The sequence below is a fragment of the Eurosta solidaginis genome, chromosome 1 (genome assembly GCF_040869045.1).
Source record: "Eurosta solidaginis isolate ZX-2024a chromosome 1, ASM4086904v1, whole genome shotgun sequence".
NCBI classification, from domain to species: Eukaryota; Metazoa; Arthropoda; class Insecta; order Diptera; family Tephritidae; genus Eurosta; species Eurosta solidaginis.
In genome coordinates, this window is record NC_090319.1 from 84816292 (window position 1) to 84835672 (window position 19381).

The 19381-nt window shown below is 37.5% G+C and overlaps 1 protein-coding gene across 3 annotated transcripts in view; it reads right to left on the minus strand.

Moving 5' to 3' along the window:
• RhoL (Rho-like) overlaps positions 1-19381 on the minus strand; it is a 49287-nt gene that overhangs the window by 28627 nt on the left and 1279 nt on the right. The window contains exon 1 of one of the 3 annotated variants that reach the window (XM_067758940.1): positions 4009-4141. The exons of the other annotated variants lie outside the window; for them this stretch is intronic. The gene's annotated coding sequence lies outside the window, so the exon portion shown is untranslated. Of the gene's footprint in view, positions 1-4008; positions 4142-19381 lie in introns of those variants that run through there. 3 annotated transcript variants of the gene reach the window in all.

Here is a 19381-nt window from a genome sequence, read left to right on the forward strand (position 1 = left end):
GGGTATCAGATTACGCGTCAGAGCTGAGTGAAATTGACCACGCCGTTGACGTATGCAACGTTTACGTACTTGAAGTTTCTTTCATTGTTTTTTTTTTTTTTTATCATACAAAAAATTCCAGTGAATATTTTCAAATATTTTATGGGCTGTCCTGAATTCTTTTTGGGTTATGTTGCAAGCAGAAGTATACATACATACAAACGTGTATTCTTTTAATAATTGAGTGAACTGATAAGCGAGCAAAACATTTATGAAGAATGGGGTTTTCCTTTGAAGTGGAATGTGACATAATTTTATACCCAACTGTACCTCTACAAAAACTTTAAATCATAACGATATTAAAATCATAACGGCTGGTTGTCATGTTTTAAATCAATCGAATAGATATCGACGACTACAACTACGCCTCCTTTTTCGATATCGACATATTTCAAAAATGAATATAGTGGATAACTCATAAACGAATACTGATGAACTGATGGAACCTGCCCCCCTATTCGCAGCGAATCCTGTTCCATTATTAGCCGAGGCTCTGGCGACTCCGAACTCCTCATGGATCTAGGGGGTGGGAGGGCGGTATGACCTAGAAAGTCGCATGTGGTCATAACTAATCGTTCCCGAAATGGTTGTTGTTGTTGTTGTATTAACAGTGCTTCGCCCCACTCAATGGATACGACCACTCACAAATAGTCATCAAGATCCTCTAACGGGAGCCCAAGGAAACTGGCTACCTCAACAGGGGCGGACCATAGGGAGATGGGTGTTGGAGGCGTAGGTTCCACATTACAATTGAAAAGATGGTTGGTGCCATGTGGGGACACATCGGATGAAGGACATACATGACGTATTTCGGGGTTGATTCTGGACAAGTATGAGTTTAACGTGTTACAGTATCCGGAACGGAGTTGGACCAGGGTGACTCGTGTTTCCCTTGGTAGTGTGCTTTCCTCTTTAACAAGAGTTGGATATTGCATATTAATAACGGGGTTCACCGGTCGCGTCCTGACAAAGGCGTTTACCGATCCTGTGTGGAGTTGGATAAGGGCCGGCTTATGCTTGCCTGGATCAAACGGCACTGTTTTCAGGTGCCGGATCTCGTCATAGTGCTTTAGGAGATGTTCCCTTAGTCCCCGTGGAGACGGTGCTAGATCAAGCAGTTGTTTGCTAGGATGTCCTCGTTTGTGACAGTTAAGCAAGAAATGTTTGGGACATCCGGTGGCAGTTCTGATTGCAGAATTTTGGCAAGCCTGTAGCCTTTTCCAGTGTGTATTTTTAAGACCAGGCGACCAGACTGAGCGTGGCTCATGAGCAGCCGGCCAATTGCTTTGTACGTGGTTGGCAACGTTTCTTTATCTTTTCTCCATGTGCTGCCGGTAAGCGACTTGAGGATTTTGTTGCGACTTTGTACTTTAGAAACAATCTCGGAGAGATATCGGTCGATAAAACTCGCCTTTGTTGGCAGGTAGCGAGATTATCCTTGCCGTTTTCCATTTTTCGGGATTGACGAAGGATTTCAGTGACAGGCTGAAAACATGTGTTAGGTGTTTTATTCCCTCATCGCCAGGATGTTTAATCATTAGCATGGCTATACCGTCGGGGCCTATCGACTTCGAAGACCGGGCCTTATGGATGGCTGCTTCAAACTCTGTGATGGTCGGGCTTGGTACCGGAACTTACCGGATCTTTATCCGGCAAAGGACCATCAACATCGATAACACTCCCCAAGGCCCTCAGGGAGTGCCCTTATCGCTACAACAACAACAACAACAGAATGATCCTATGATGCAGGGCTTAAATTGAAAACTTTTGCATAACAGACCAACCAGCCGTTAAGGATATTAGCAAAGATGGGCGCGATAACCTTCGCAGAGGTTTGAGGCCGAGCTTCTCTTCCAATTTGCATCGTACTCCTACAAATTGGCGGGACTCCGAACGGCATCTGCAAGGCAGATGAGTTTTCACTGAGAAGCTGTTCATGGCAGAAATACACTCGGAGTGTTTGCCAAATCACTGTCGAAGGGCGACCCCGCTTAGAAAAACTTGTTTATAATGGAAAAACTTTTTTCTAAATTTTCTTTGTTGGTTTGCCCAGGGCTTGAACCCAGGATTTTCGATGTGATAGGCGGAGCATGCTACCACCACTCCAAGACGGCCGCCATTTTAGAACTTAGCAAAAATTTAAATTATTTAAAAAAATATTTAAATATAAATGAATACAACTATGTTGGTATGTATGTATTTTCATAATCAACAACACCATTTGAATACACTTCAAAATATCGTTTAACAAAAAGAGTTTTAGTAAAGTAAGTTTTAAACAACTCTGTGTAGCAACTTGCGGATATGTCAAACATGTCAACGCACAGTGGGATAAATGGTTTTTATAATAGAAAGAAAGCTTCCATTATCTATAGAAACGTGACCTTGCCTTCTGACGTCACGTGCCTATAAATTAGGCCTCGTCAGTAACAGCAAGTGCAGGAAGCGTGAGCTGCAGGAAGAAACGGTTGAGCACGTCCTGCGCTCGCCAAGTCAAGGCTGCAGCTACTAGCGGCGGCAGAGTAAACTGCTAGCATTTGCTAAGAGGACGGAGTTATTCTATAACATATGACCTGGCACCTGATTGGGGTTCTTCCGTTTGGTCGTCAAACAAATTCTGCTAACACTATGGACACATTCAGTCTATGCTAGGTCTTAATTGACCGGCCAGTTCAACCTAACCTAACCTATAGAAATATTGGGCGCATACAGACAACAAAACTCTTAACTAACAGTTTAGTGATCACTCTCTCATCCACTCTAAAATTTGGATTTCACTTCAAATTACTGACCATTAACGAATTCAAGGTTCGATTCGAGCTAAAGGCCAGAACAATAATTTAAATGATAATTATTGCTTTATTTAACTTTTCTTTTAATATTTTTTTATTTTTGGAATAGAAGAAATTTTTTTAAGACAACCTGCCATAGCTGCGCAGATAGATCCATTTCGAAGGTTGCTAACCCACGCTAAAATTTTGTGTTTATTTATTTCACAATCCGTTTTAATATTTCCCTTTGTTCCACGAGCTGTTGCATTATTCATTGAGGGGATACCAGTTGACAAACGTAAATAAATTGCCAACGGGTTAGAAAATGAAATTTCAATGTAAAATTTGCCATACTCTTGGGTTATTGGCGTTTCCACTTATTGCTCAATTTAAATTTCACGTTGTAGTCAAAAAGGACGGATTTGTCGTTCTTTGACAAGCCTTTTTTATTAAATATTAAAAAAAATTTAAATATTCATTCATATTTTTTGCTTTATTTGATCTTCTTTGTAAAAAGTTGCCAAATACGCGTAAGGCCGCTAGTATCCCGCTTAAACTTCCTCACAACTAGTATGAGTCTCAGGCCCCTTTTACATATAAAACTGGTATTTTTAACATGGGGATACTCGTATCCTGCCCAATGTCACTCGTCAGCTTCTGGATAGAAATGTTTCAGGCCGAAATAGCAAAGAAAATACTAGTTCAATTATGGTAAACGAGCCGGACCCGTGCGAATCTTGCGCAACCAATATAAAAGTCTCTTATCAAATATCAACAGAAATCAGCTGTTCTGGCGATGGAAGCAACTGCCGGTAATGCAGTGCACATATTCACAATAGAGCCATAGTACAAATAGATTTCTTTGTGTGTTCACAATCGTTTATTTTTAACAAATTATCTTAATAAAATATAGCTAAACAAAAGCACTACGACCAAAATTGCCCAAAGCTCGATAATAGCCCAAATCTCCATCTTTACAACCAAAACTTTATTTATAGATTTGGATTCCAAATAATAGCGAAAAAGGGACCCGTATATAAAAACAACAATTAGAAATAATATATAATGATGATGATGATGAGAGGTCGTGGTTTCGAGCCTTTGTTGTAAAAGTAATGAAATCAAGTTAGACTCGCATATTGACTTGGAACAAGTTTGTTGTTTTTCGGACTAGTTTTAACTGCAGTCAAATACTTACTGTAGCCGACGAAATAGTACCAGAAGTTATTATAACACTAGCGCACCAAATTTATAGCTGACAAACATTTTTTTCCCCCACAAGGTCAGCTGTTTGGCCCAGTGTATACCGCCGCTTGCATACAATGCGATTATTTTACTTGTGAATTTGCATATAATAGTAATAAGTGTCACAATTGTATGTTGAAAGTATGTAAAAATGCAAGTAATATGATAAAGCACTTACAACATTCGATATAGAAAGCCGATATGACATCAAGGCGTTGGAGACTTGAGCTTGACTTATCCACTGAGTGCGCAGCAAAAAGAAATTGAAAGTGCCGGAGACGCAAAAGAGAAAACTGGCGTATGAGTACCAGTTCCAGACCACTTGTAACTTGTAAACTTTCATTGTTACAAAAGGACAACAACAACAAGCTAATAAAAGCGGTAGAAAAACAGAAGAAATAAATTGCAGGTAACAGGCCAATGTCGCGGCATTTCGCACAAACAATAAAAAATGTGCATAGCATAACAAAAGTCAGTCGAAATTGAAAGAAATTGAAAAGATGCGAAATTGTAAGAAAAACAAAATCTTGAGTTGAATACAATGCAATTGACGGTCATACCATAATATCTACGAGTTTGTAAATATGTACATACATATGTATAGGAAATGCTGTATTAAATTGTTGATTTGATTTAAATTTAGCATTAACAACCGCATTAACACGAATGATTTAAGGAAATACAATACACACATAAGTATGCACTCTACTGAAGTTGTGTTTTGGTGTAAGTGCATATAATTAACCAAATGGCTTTATGGTAAAAACGATAAAGAACTTCCGTTGTCGAGTAAAAAACTCTCAATGCTGAGTACCAAGAGTCAAGTGGAGAATACATTATTTAGAATACATATATACATATGTACGTTATCTTCGAATAATTGAGAACGCACATATGTATGAGGAGTACACAAAATTTGCTAAGAGAATTTTCTTCTATCAAAATCTATATAGAAAAGAAATTAATGGGTCATATGGATATATAACAGTTTATTGTTTTCGATAATTCTAATATAGGATAACGTTAAGTCGAATTTGCTGAAAAATTCAGAAGTGGAATATTAAAATAAGGCAGAAAGATATATGTTCTTTTATAAAACTCTAAAGAGCTGAGGATAGGGTATAAATAAGCTCATAAGAGGACTTGATATCCTTACATACGCACATATGCCTTACTGTCACCGCACACCAGATAGATGATGCAACCGGTTAGAGGACTTACAATTTATCCGCGGAAGTTATGCCTGTCATAAGAGGTGACTAATGCCCCTATTACGGTTTACAACTCAACTCTCTTTCAGTTGACATTTTGCCATTTGGTATTATGGATTACAACTTCACCTGTGAAAAACAATGTCGGTTGAAGTTGCCTAGTCTAACCACTTTTTTGTGTTGGTGTAGTTGTGAAACACGTGAAAATCTGACAACTGATAACTAGCAGTTGTCTCAGAAAATTTTGCAGTTGTTTGGGAAAAAGGTAACGTTTTACAAGACGGTGCACCACCTAATTTTTATCAAAGCTGTTATCAAAGGACGCGTTTCGTTTTTAGAATCCGAAAGAATTTTATTTCTGTCAAAAGATATAAGCAAAAAATCGGTTCAAATTTTCATGTGGTTATTGTATTTTGTCAGATTTGTTGTACACACAAACTAATGCAGAAAGGTGCTGAATACACATAAAGTTGTTTTTGTAAATCGCGGCCGAAGGCCTCCACCTCCGAAAAGTGTTCTGTGCGAAAAAACTATGGATCGGGCCTCATATTTCGGACGCGACGTTCTCGGGGCGATTTTATGGGGAAAAAATTTATAGAAAAATGGAACTAAGTACCCGCTAACCTCTTTTAAATTAATTTAAACAAACTTTAAAATTTTGTACACATTTATAGAAAAGACAAGGTTTCAAGGAAGGATTACATTGAAAAACTGTTTGACGCTATGGGGCGAAATCCGAAAGTTGCACGGGGCAAGTCGCCGTTCGGATGCAGCCAAAATAGGTGACATTATGTGAACGTGAGTCCCATTGATACTATCCACTACTCCTTAGAATCCTGTTTTAGACTAAAATGCGAGTTTTGAAGCACTTTACTCCTCTGCAGTCATTTGGGTTTTAATCCACTTCGCACAAATATGATCCTAATTTCTAAACCACTTTAAATACTGTAGATGTTGTCCAGTACAACACTAAAATTATTTCCACAGCATTTTTGATAACTGCCATCAGCAAGGAATCGAAGTGTAGGGCATAAGTTTAAAGCCGTTCTTCGAAAGCTTTTATGGAAATGGTCCTTCATTTTGAAGCAAAATGCTTCCTTACTTAACCGAAAATTACTTACAAATCTGCAAAACAATTTCATTAGAAGCTGCTTACTTGGTGCGTGGTAGTTCCAAGGGATTGCAGTGATCACACGAATTTTTTCGGTATTCGCGACATGTCAGTTTTGTCAACATTTTCGTTGTTATAAAATAAATCTAAGCTATTCATTTTGCGATTAATAAGAAAATCACTTTTACAAATACTTAAATTTCCACCACAAATTGATCAGCTGTTCATTTATCTGTCAAATCATCACTTTTTTAGGTTGGCAACATCAATGCAACTTCAACTGAAATAAGTTGTAATTCGTAATACGTTGAGACAACTCAACTGAGTTGTTTTAATTACAATCCAACTAAGTCAAGTTGTAAACCGTAATAGGGGCATAAAATACCCAAGTGCGTTGTGCAGCACTGCCAAGGGGTTGTCGGCGCTATTTACAGATTCTCCAATTCAAATGTCAACCTCAGCTCAAAACCTGCGGGGAATGTCTTTATAGCTTCAGCAACAACAAAAACGCGACACACTGGCCAGGAAGGAATTTGTAGAACGAGCATGACTTTGACGTACATTTCACAAAGCTGGATAGAGCTGAAGTAATTTTCTTTGATAAAAGCGGTTAGGCGAATACACGAAAACGCGGATCTTTGACACGATTATAAAATAACGCCAAAAGGCTAGAGTAAGCAAGAATACGTGCGGATGGGATGCATTAATGCTAGAGGTTAAAATCATAGGGCTCATCGAAATTTCTCCCTGTCTTATGAAAGAACTATTCCGAAACTGGAACCTAAGACCTATGCATTTACCGTGTGATGATAATATAAAAGGTTAAATAAATTAGAAAGAGCAGGCGAAAACAGAATACTTGGACAAGAGCTTTAGGGTAAGTCTCTCTTTGAGAAGGGGCTCAAACCAGACAAGTCCAATTTTACTGCGGTGTTGGAGTAGCTTTTTCGAACAAATAAAAGTTTCAGTTTCTATCCTTCTACATCGGGTAGGAAATATTTCTTACCAAAACGAGAACTGCATTGCTTAGTTTATTAGCATGATAGTTTTCACAGCGCCTCTTTATCCGCAGCTTTGCTAAACGCAGTTTCAGTTGCGAAAAATTTGGAATACCGTTGAAGGCTTAAGATAACATTCCTTTGCATCTGTATAGGCTTATGTCAGATCTGTTCCAACAAAGAAGGAATGGGAGACGCGCAAAGTTAATGGTGCGAGGGTTGCTATCTACACTCAAGTGAACAATTTTTGGGTAGCATCAGATGGATCGCCTTTTGGTGATGTCCTAAGGAGAATGAAAACAACATTCTATTAGAGCGAAGAACGTGAAGTTGATCTTTCACACTTTCTCAACTTCGTATGAGTAAGCAACTGATTTAATTGGAATTCCAACCGTCTCAAACTAGCCTGACCTTGGAAGTGTGCTGTAATACAGGTAGTTCTAGCAGTTTTTTTTTTATCAAAAATGTGAAAGTGGTATGCACAAGTCATGTACTCTATAAATACTTCATTGCTTTGACGTCAGCAAATATATTAAGACTGTTGAGTTTTTTTAGGTTTTACTAAACAAATGCTAGCAAAATTTGCTGATCCGATCGTATGAATTGCAAAAACAATGTTACATTTAGTTAAAAGTAAACATACATACAAAGTAAACAAAATTGGCTTTCTTCATATAAATAAAATCCTCACCGATTCAAAGATAGACATTAGACCGTTTATAAAAAACTATCTGGGCATGGCAGCATTGCTTTGGGAGATACATACAATTTTCTGGAGCGATTTAATTCGGCATCATATTTGGTATATTCTATTTCTTCAAGGAAACTAGTTCACGGCAACAAACCTCTGTAGTCTATTTCGACTCGGTCCAGAAAGTATAGCTATCTACGTCAGGGGCATAAGTGAAAATGGGAAGGTCTAACAGCGTTTGGGAAGGTCACGCGTATAAAACTTGGCTTCCCGTGGTGTTTCTCATTGGCGAAAATTATCGCGAAGTGATGAATGAATACAGACAGTTCCTCAAAATAATAAATAAGACTTCAATTGTGTTAGGAATAATATAGATTTTTATACAACCTATATTAGAGTGGTCCTAAAAAAAACAAACGAAACAATTTTTTTATTCTTACGCCCTCTAACGGTCAAGGGTATAAGATGTAACTTTTGATGCCCATTGGAGACGGTCAGGATGGGTGGTACAGAGATCAAAGTTCAAGTTTCATTAAGGGAACCAAAAACTCTAAATTATAAATTTTTTATCTAATAATCGAATTTAACAAAATCTAGTGAAATGATCACATAAGGTAATTGGAACATGTATGCGATACGCTTTAATATTATTCAATCCATACCAAAATATTTACATGGTTTAAAGTTTGAGCTTTGTTTGAAACTTTTTTGTATTACATGTATGATAGAACTAAATGTGGTTTAAAATTTATGCAACTCGTGAAAACGATAACTTGGTTTCAATTTTAAACCGGATAAGTTTATACCAGTGTTTTAAAAAAAAAGATAAAATATGCGGGCCAGCGGGAAAGTTTTGATTCTTTATCCTTAGTTTTCCTAAATAAAATTTAACGAAATACTAATTATGCTTCCATTTTTAGGTTTCATCAGCAAGTTCAAACTTTTTTGTTTTTTATTTTTTTAGACTCTAGATTTATTGGTCAGGTAAGTTTAAAATTTGAATCTAATAAGTTTTAAAAGCTTAGTAGTAAGTTGAGAGGTTTCCAATTTAGTACAAAAATGTTTGAGAACCGATACAGGCTCACATTTTTAGACTTTTAAGGACCACCCTATTCAAATAGGCCATTTGCAGTTATATAAACATTCAACACGAATTTTCAAGTACTAACGGTAGAAACACTTCACGAAACAAAAGTGTATTAAGAAAACACGCCAATCTTTTACTTTTGAGAATTCGATATTGAGTGCGTCAGACTTAATAAACAATGTGTGTACAGAAAGTGTGGAAACCGCAAGAGATAAATTATATAACGCTGTTACGGAGCTTCGGTTCAGATTACGATGAGCTGGAAGTTAAAATATATTTCGATTCGTAAGCCAATCAGTAGAAAAGTTTTTTGGTGAACAGTATATTAAATTGAAAATGTTGGGCAGTCAAGCCAATTATCATGTTAAGTTAAGTGAAAGTAATTTAAATTCCGCCAAATATGGTGTATATGAATTCAGCTGACACAGCACTTTCCAGCTCTGGTCTAGCCAAAATTCTGAATTTAATTGGTACAAGTCGAACTTTTTGGACTAGTTTGGTTTCAGTCTGAAAATGCCAGTTATAAACTAGTATTTTTTTGACTAAACATTGGTTTTAATGAGCCCTTTGCGACCGCCATATTGTGGTGCCTAGCGTGCTCCGCCTACTGCACGAAGGTCCTGGGATTCAAGTTCCGGTCAAAGCCACGTTAAGAATGTAGATTAAGGCCTTTTTAATCAATGTATTTTTTTCAAGCAGGTCGCCGCTCGCCAATGGTTTGGCAAACACTTCGAGTATATTTCTGACATGAAAATGTTCTCAGTGAAGATTCATCTCCTTTGCAGCTGTCGTTTTTAGCCGGCAATTTCGTCGGCGCAACGCAAATTGGAAGAGATGCTCCGGTTCAATCTCTTCGGAGGTAATTCGCGCAGAGTATTTACTTTTTGTTTATTATTATTTTAGTTAGCCCTTCGATTTCAGAATCCGATTCCGATAAGGTAAGATCAAAAAATCCGATTCCGATGATGATGATTCCGACTCAGTTAACACCGTAACAGCCCTAATAAAATGCTAAAAAGTTTTGCAATGCGGAAAAAACCGCAAAAATTCCTACAATTTATTTAAGATGAAAACCTCAAGTTTTTAGTATATTTGTGGTGGATATATTAATTATTGGTTTCTGCTGATTAATAGAGCAATAGGCGTACAACAATTACAGTGCAAGTAGTTATGCACCTTCATAATAGCGCCTACGATACCTTCTCGAACCCAAGCGATGCCAATGCCATCTTTTGAAACCAATTGTTACATATTGTAGAGGAGAAACGTAACCTACATTGAGAAATCCACATTGGTGATAAGGGGGATAAGGATCTTAAAATTCTTCCGAGGTAAGGCATGCCTACCTAAAAATAGATTATAGTCCATATGGTCGAAGGTTCGAGGATAAAAAAAATCGTTCCTGCGGCGATTGGGCTAATATCGGATGGTGTGGGATTCATATCCTCAAGTCTCTTTATATCCGTATCATTCCAGTTAAATCTCCAGGGAGAATTTCCTGGTTGCAGCAAAGAAACAACAACCGGTACAACAAATAAACCCAGCAAAACTTAGCATTGGATACTTATAGGTTACACCCCTACCAGAGAAAAGGCTGAGATTGTCAATGTACATAAGTTCCGTATGTGGAAAGTCCTCCGACAAGAACCTACCTTCACATGTCAAAGTCACTTTATTTACAACATGAATATTACTATACTTAGTTCCGGTATCACCTCTGCTGTGGACGCTGGTGATCAACCAATAGCTCACACGGTTCGATGAGTGTTCCGTGAAAGCTACGACGTACGCAGATGACGTTGCAGTTGTCACGACTAGAAAGTGTCTTCCAACAATTAGCTCTTTGGTGCATCGGCCGCTTCGGGAGATACATACTTGGTCTTGTTTACTAGGAGTTACAACGTTCCTTCAGATGAAACTTTGACACAGATTTAGGAATCATTCTAAACAATAAGTTGTCGTTGAAGTTCAACGTGTGGAAGAGAGTAAAGGAGGCCTCGCCGCCTGCACTGTGTGCCTTTCTGCACATTCCACCTGTAGCCCTGGTGGCGACTTAACTAACAAAGTCACTCTTATCATTAAATAGAGAAGACTGTAGGCTCATGACACGTATTCTGACTGGGCACTGCCTGGCGTCACATGCTTTCAAGTAAGACCTAATTAGTGAAAGCAGATGTGGGAAGTGCGGTTTGGAGAAGGAAACAATCGAGCACGTTTTGTGCTCGTGCCCCGCGCTCGCCAGGGTAAGACTCCAGCTATTAGGAGCGATAAGCTACCAGATCTAGAAGGAGCAAGCGGAATAGGTCCTAGAAAGCTTCTATTATTTGCCAAGAGGACAAAGCTATTTTATAACAAACGCCCTCGTTTTTGATAGGGTTTTCAGTTTGGCTGTTAAACAAACTACTGGTAACACTAAGAACTCATTCAGTCGATGTGAGGTTTTCACGGATCGGCCTGTTCAACCTTCCTTATCAAACAGCTCAGATAAAGAAATTTGAATCAGACGAAAACTATTTTGAATTTTCGTTTGGTACAATAAGAGGATGTTCCGCGAGGTTTCCTATCCAGACCCGCATTGCAACAGAAAACCTCTGCAGCATTGACTTAGCACAAAGAAGAAGCATTAAAAAGGTCAGCCCCATTATTAGATATTTCTACAGCTTTTTGCGCACACCGTAGGCATTGAGGTGATAAGTGGTTTTATTGTTGCTTCCACCTATCAACAGGTGAGTTAAAGCGAAACGACGCAGTAAATGAAATAAACTAATGAAGTTAGCCAGGCACATAATCGTTCAGCCACCGTGCGTCGCCAACGCATCTCGCAAGCACAGATACATAGGCAAATTAGGGGTGTTCTTATTTTTATAAATCGAAATTCTATGGGACGCCAACTATGGTTTACTTGGAAATTTAATATTTTAAATCATAACAAAATTTTTATATAATTCAAATATGGGAATAGTAAACAACTGAGTGCTGAAAATCGGGTATAAAAGTTATCACTTTCCTAATGCACAATAGATCTGCACAAAGGTCTCAGTGCTTCCATGCCTACTAACAATAATATAACTTTCCTATTTTTAGCGATTTTTTTTAATTTGGGGATCCGCAATTCGAAAATTTCAAATTGCGCCAAAGTCACGAAAATTTGTGATATTGCCATGAAATCTCTAGAAACTACCTTTTTTTGCAGGTAGTATCTGATGTTTTGTATTTATTGCAATCGTTAAAAAAGCAAGATTAAGGTTTTCAAATACATTTCCCCATATCAACCATTAAAACTGTTCGTTAGACTAGTTTGAACTGTCGGTCAATAAAAACCTCATATATTTGACGACCAGACCTCGAGATCTGGCAACTTTGACGCCCCTGGTAGCTAGAGCCTTGACCTCGCGAGCGCGGGACATAAACACAGAACGTGCTGAGCCGTTTGCTCTTGCAGTTGGGGACTTCCTACATCTGCTGTTACTGAAGAGTTAGTATGCCCATCGTGAGCTTTAGGCCTCCCCTTTTTAGAGATTTGAGCAACTTTGTGAGTGTAACGTCATAGGATTTCCCTATGATCTTAAAAATTTTGTAGCCCCGCGCTTCCTATCATGCCTCCTTTCTTGCTTGATGGATCCGGTGCATATCATATCATATTTTGATTTCTTACAAATAGATTGGGACATCTACTGTCAATTTATCAAGCAATACTGCTAAGGGAGTAGTTTTCTGGGCTCCCGTTATGCTAATCATTAACACCTTGCATACCTATCCTCCAAGTTGTACGATATACATAGTTTTTTGTGTGGCTGTCAACCAAACTAGGACCATAAGGTAAAGTATGCACTAAAAAATTGCCCTAAAACCTAAGGAGCGAGTTTGAGCGATAAGCCCCACGTACATCCTCTTGCATGCATACATTGCCACATAGGCTTTCTTCGCTCTCTCTTCCACATGGACGTTTCAAATAAGAACATCCCTAATGTACTAAAAGCCACAAAAAAAAAAAAATATTTTCTGCCATGAAAAATGCCACAAAATAATATGCAGCTATATAAAAAATTGAATGGCAAAGCATAGAAATAAAGATAAACTTAAGCGCCGTATGGATCTATAATTATTCCATATAAGCGACTTAAAACAAAAACAATAACAGTATTTAATAATAATAATAAAATAAAACAAAACTATTAATTAAATCAACGACAATCACAACAACAGTTATGCATCAATATTAAAATATGTAGAAAGTCATATCCCATCCCAGCTCAGTGTCGTTTTCGCTTATCTGGGCACGAGTATTGTTTTTTTGCACTTGTTTTTGTTACTATTGTTGGTGCTGCTATTATTGTTTTCTATCTCCGTATTTGAGGTACATCGCCCATTTGTATCGAGCTCACGTTGTAATTGCGTTGTTTCAGAAATTTCAAAAGGCTTTATAGTTATTAGGTTGGTCCTTAAAAACAGAAAATATTTTGATTTTTAATGTGGAATCACCTCATAAACTTTAACGACAAAATGCTTGATAGGAAGGAATTAATGCTTCTCAGTAGCAAGTCCAAAATTTCGAGAATGGAACTGACCGCCGTCAGTGACACTACGATCTCTTTTCGAAATCAATGTGTTTCATATCGCATATATATGTCAGTTATCTAAGGCTTTATGAGAAATAATGCTGCCTTGCAAAATTTATACGACTGTTCCAAATGACTGCAAATAACATCAAGAGGTTAGCTCCATTAGGATTGCAGAGAACCTTTCCTTTTCCTGTATAGCAGTGAAAGTTGTTGATACGTCAGAAATTTTTGTGACACCTAAGCAGTGAGCGACGTGAGCGTAAATTTCTCTTTAAAATTACCTGTTGAATTTGCGTAATATAGATAGTGCGTCTCTGTTGAAATGATCAATGAAATCAGTTTTTTTTTTAAGGAAAAATCAGTTAGATTGATTGAAAATCTGTAATTTTAACAGGATATTGTCAACTTGAGACCAACGGTTCCTCTTCTGTTGAAACGACTAAACAAATTTGTTATCTTGACAAAAATATCGGTTAAATTAACTATAAAGCGATAAATTAACTATAAAGCGATAATTCAGAAGCAACCAATCACATTTGTTGATTTTACTAGGATAATTTCGTTCGGTGTACAAACGAATTCCTTTTTGATGTATTTAAGTAGAGCGAATTGCAGTGTATTCCACTCTATTGAATCCAAATTTTCCATCCTGAAGTTACAGCGACTAGCCCGTTCATTTGCATTCTTCGCCTCTCATTATATACAACGTGACCACAACACTACTTACTACAATTTCTCATCGACAGTTCTCTTGGCGCTTGCGGCAAAATTATGATCACCCTAATACAAATAAATGTGTTATACCAATTTGAGTAGCTATAAGTGCTGACCAATTTGGTTGTCTCTGAATTATGGACGTGTCGACGTCAAAAGCGAAACGACAAAAAAGCTTTAAAAGCCTCTTCCCCCAACTCTTTCTTCTAAGTACTCACAAAAATTAAGGTACTCCTCGTATGAAGCCTTTATTGGGAGCTAATCATTTTACGGGTGTGTCTGTTTGTTTATCTAAACATTTGCCTATGCATGTATTTAAATATTTATACATACTTATATAAAATATTCATCTGTGTAGGTGCTAATGCTTCTATTGCCGCCACAGCTAGACGCCAGACGACTTTTGCAAAATTCACGTTGGAGATAAAACTGGTTTTATGGTTAATATAACTCATTAGTTACTGCTATGGAATAAATAAATATCAACAGGTTGTTTTCCAAATATATTGTACTAATAAAATTTTATCACAGCCAAAAGAAATGGGGGCTAATCAATTGTAATTCGTTGTCGCTACGTAGTTTATCTAGCACATAATCTATTATAATTCCTTTCACATTCACAACAAAGAGTTGATTGTTCCATATTATATATAGAAAGAGAAATCGCCTAAGCCATGTCCGCATCTTTCTAAATCTGACAAAAATGACGACTGTACCACTAACAACTGAGGTAATTTAAATAGCCCCGGTGCAAACTATTGGATTTGACCACGTTGAATCTTTCAGGTCATCTCATTGCTTTCTTGCTTAAAAATCCCCTATATGTTAGGGTCAGGATTGCATACGCCCATATTTGTGACAAGGATCGGCACTTGACGTGAGGTTGACATTTGGATTAGCCAGACTAAATACTGCGCATCACATCCCATCGAATCCAGTGAGTCCTGTGAGGCCCTGTTGCTGTTGTATGAGCGATATGCACGCAAAGATTTTGGGGCATTTTATTGATGTTGTGGAAAATATCGCCATTATGATACCAGCTCGATTATGTCGGCAACGATTTGATATTACCAAGTCGAACCTTCGGGGTCATTCCTCCCCAAGATGTAGAGTTGGTGAAAGAGATAAAGGGAGAGAAATAGAGGGAGAGAGCGAAAGAGGAAAAGGGAGAAAGAGGATGAAATTGTTTTAATAAACTTCGTTTTATTTTAAAATCCGATTACAAATCAATATCGATAAATGATTTTAAACATTACTCAAGAAACCAACACAGATAAATACAAAATATCTCTCAAATCTAAATTTTTGTGTGATATTATGAATAAACTGCCAACATAACCAAGGATAGCTGCTAAACTTGCCGGAGGGCCCTTACCACCTTAGTTGAGCTTATTTCGTTACATGGTATGTGCGTCTAGAGGCCCGAGCGATTGAGTGCCTTATGATAACCTAGCTATCTTAAAGCGTTCCCCTTCATTCGCAGTTCGTTGTAGTATCTAACCGAACTTGAGTCTGCGGTAGATTCATGTATCGAAACTAATAATTTTATTTTTTCCTGGTGTTCGGCGGAAACTGAACCAAACCCTCACTTTTCACAATAAAAAGAGCATAGCCCAAAAAATTTGGCGGCTCAGTCAGATCTCTAAAATACCGCCAAAATAGTTTTTGGTAAAATTATTGAAAAAAAAAAAACTATTTTCACGTACGAAACGTTTCGGGAGACATTGGATAACCGACCGGTCTAATACTCCAATTGAGTGCATTGCCGTACCTAAAATGGATAGTTGGTACTCTATTGTGAAAGCTTCCCCAACTGAAGAGATGGCTTAAAATTAAAGGAAATACTGCCCCAAGCCGGAAATGTGAAATATTTAGGGGGGTTAATTCTCTAAACGGGAGATCGATATCCTTTCGTGCAGTCTAAGCACTATGTTTTTTTTATTTATTTAAAGGACACTACCTTATAGAGCAACATGCAAAAAGACGACGTTATTCCAAGGATTCAGCAGCTGCAGATACAATGGGTATCAGGAATCAATTTCACATATTCTGATTTGCAGAGCTCTAAGCAATAATATCTAAAATTACTTCGCTCGCGTACATTTTGAACCAATATGCATCGTCATTCTTTTCTGAAGTGTTACAAAGTTCCTCATCTTCCCAGCTGTTTTTCCCAGTCTCTTCAACTCCACAATGTCCGCAGCAGTCGTACGTAGCGATTGAGCAAAGCACTCGCACTGATCGGTTACATAATAAGTTCTAAGAGAGCAGATGATAGCAAACTTTCTCTATACCACTCGCAGCATGGAGAAGTGAGCGTATTTCTTCTGCCTAGGATCCACGAGCCAAAACATCAACGTCGTAGAAATCCAGGACAGTAAGGATATGCCGGCCGTCGATAAGTTACGCAATCAATTATGTTAAGCGTTCTTCCATCAGAAGGCAGCTAGGTTGGTTGGTTAATTATTTTATACTAGAACCTTTTTCTAAAAGTGTTCATATTGGAAGATTTTACATCGTGGAAGCTGTGTTCTCCTTTTCTAGCACCAAATACCATTTTCTGGCGTATTGATCGTTATGATTAAGTGTTCGTATATATTTCCTAGTTAACCATAGGAGAAGTTCTTATCACGTTCGTCGCCTTCTCTATCGCACGAGTATTTTGATCACCTCAACTGTTTGGCTTTTATGTCAAATTGCCGAAGAAACATTTTCTTGATACGTAGAAAACAAAAATTTGGAATTGAATTGTTTATGATGTCGGGATGGATTATAAATCTGTTAGTAAGTCAGAAATGATTAGTTGAAAATAATCAGCCCTTTTTGAGACTGAAAGTCCCCATCATGCAGGCAATAATGTAAACAATAAATTCATCAAAAACATGTCATAATAACCATCGCCGTTTGTAAACTTTGTAATTTTTCTCTAATATCAATAACAAAATCAATTGTATGAATCAACATCAGCATGTCTCGCTAATTAAATACAGATAATAATATTGATAAAATAATGAACAGCGAAAGCGTTACTAAGCTCTTGAAAGCGCGCCTATAAGTATTCCACACAATAAGGTTTAAAAACATATAGAATTGGTAAGTACCTAATGGTGCGTAAAGGAATAGCAATAAAAAGGTAATACGTAGAGACCAATTGCAAAGCCAGCAGCGGGGCAATAATATGGCTGAGTGGACAAAGGCATAATATATGTTAAGATTTCGAGTTCAATAGTCAGCTCCCGAGAAACTAGCTGACGAAGAAGTGAAATCCAGAAACATGTCCTAGTAACCACCGCCGTTTGTAAAACCAATTGTATGAAGCAACATCAGCATGTCTCGCTAATCGCTAATTAAATACAGATAAAATAATGAACAGCGGAAGCATTGCAATCCAATGTTACTAAGCTAGCTCTTGAAAGCGCGCCTATATTTATTCCACATAATAAGGTTTAAATACATATAGAATTGGTAAGTACCTAATGGTGTATAAAGGAATAGCAATAAATAGATAATACTTAGAGACCAATTGCAAAGCGAGCAGGGGGGGCATTGATATGGCTGAGTCGACATAGGCATCATGACTGAGTTCAACACTCAGCTCCCGAGTTAATGAAGAAGTGAAATCCAGAAACATGTCCTAGTAACCATTGCCGTTTGTAAAATTTATAATTTTTCTCTCTAATATCAATTAAATTAATCGTCTTGTATATTATGAAATATGATGTCGGAATGAACGCGATTTCAAGCAACACTAAATCATATTTATTTGACTAATAATGATGACGGAAGGAACGTGATTTCGAGCAGCAGATGTGCAATTACCACCACAACAATTAGGGCACTGCGTGGAAGGTTGGAGAGAACGTGTTGCCTAGCCATTAGCCCAATTTATTGTTTAAATTATTAAATCGCATTAAGTACCTAAAGTAAAGGACTGTAAACCATACCTCCGCTAAACTTCAGAAATTAAAAACACACTGAGTTTGTAGCGTAGAGAAAAAGGGAAGATTCTGTTCTGGATTCCATGGTAACTCCCTCAACGCAAAGGTCAGGAATTGTTTTGAAACATATTCTAATCTAGCGCAATGAGCTTGATAACGTGTGTTTCATACAACGGAAGTACATGTATTCCATATTAGGTTTTTGTAATGAGGTAGCAATGATTCTGGTAATGTAGGAGCCGTTGAATTCTTTAAATCATTGCTTGACGATTCTGTGAGCCCTATTCACACAGCTTACAATATACTATAATTTGTAGTTAAGTCTAAGTTCCGTAGTTACACCTAAGTCAATGAAGGTAGTTATTTGTTTCATTTTGTAATTACTAAACGTGTATTTGTGAATATGCAACGGTTTCCTAGTAAAGCATAAAGATTTGCATTTATTCAAGTTGAGTGACATTGCGTTAGAACACCGATCAATTAGGCTATTTAGGTCGACCTGAAGACATCATTTGGCGTATGGACTTAAGATACAATATACAACATGAATAAAATAGGTCCAAGTTGACTGCCTTGGGGTTTACCAGATGGAACAACGCAAACGTTTGATGCACTGTTTTGTAAAGATCGCCTTTGCTTTGTTTCACATAAGCAAAACGATATCCAATTCAAAAAATAGAGTGGAAAGCCTATGAGGTCAAGTTTTATCATAAGAATAGAATGAGAAACTTTATCGTAAGCTTTGCTAAAATGCGTTTAATTGACATCGGTTTGCAGGTTGTTTCTGAAGCTGGTAGAAACACAAGTGTTAAACTCAAGGAAGTAAGTGACAGTAGTTTTATCTTTACAGAATCTGAGAAGGGTCAATATACATATCATGAAACTGATAATGCCAATTGCTACGTTTAATTATTTCATTTGGCAGTTGGGTCAACTCGCTGTTTATAAAACAAAATTTTCTATCACTCGAACTGACCGAAAGTTGTATGCAACGTATTGTAACGAATATTAACA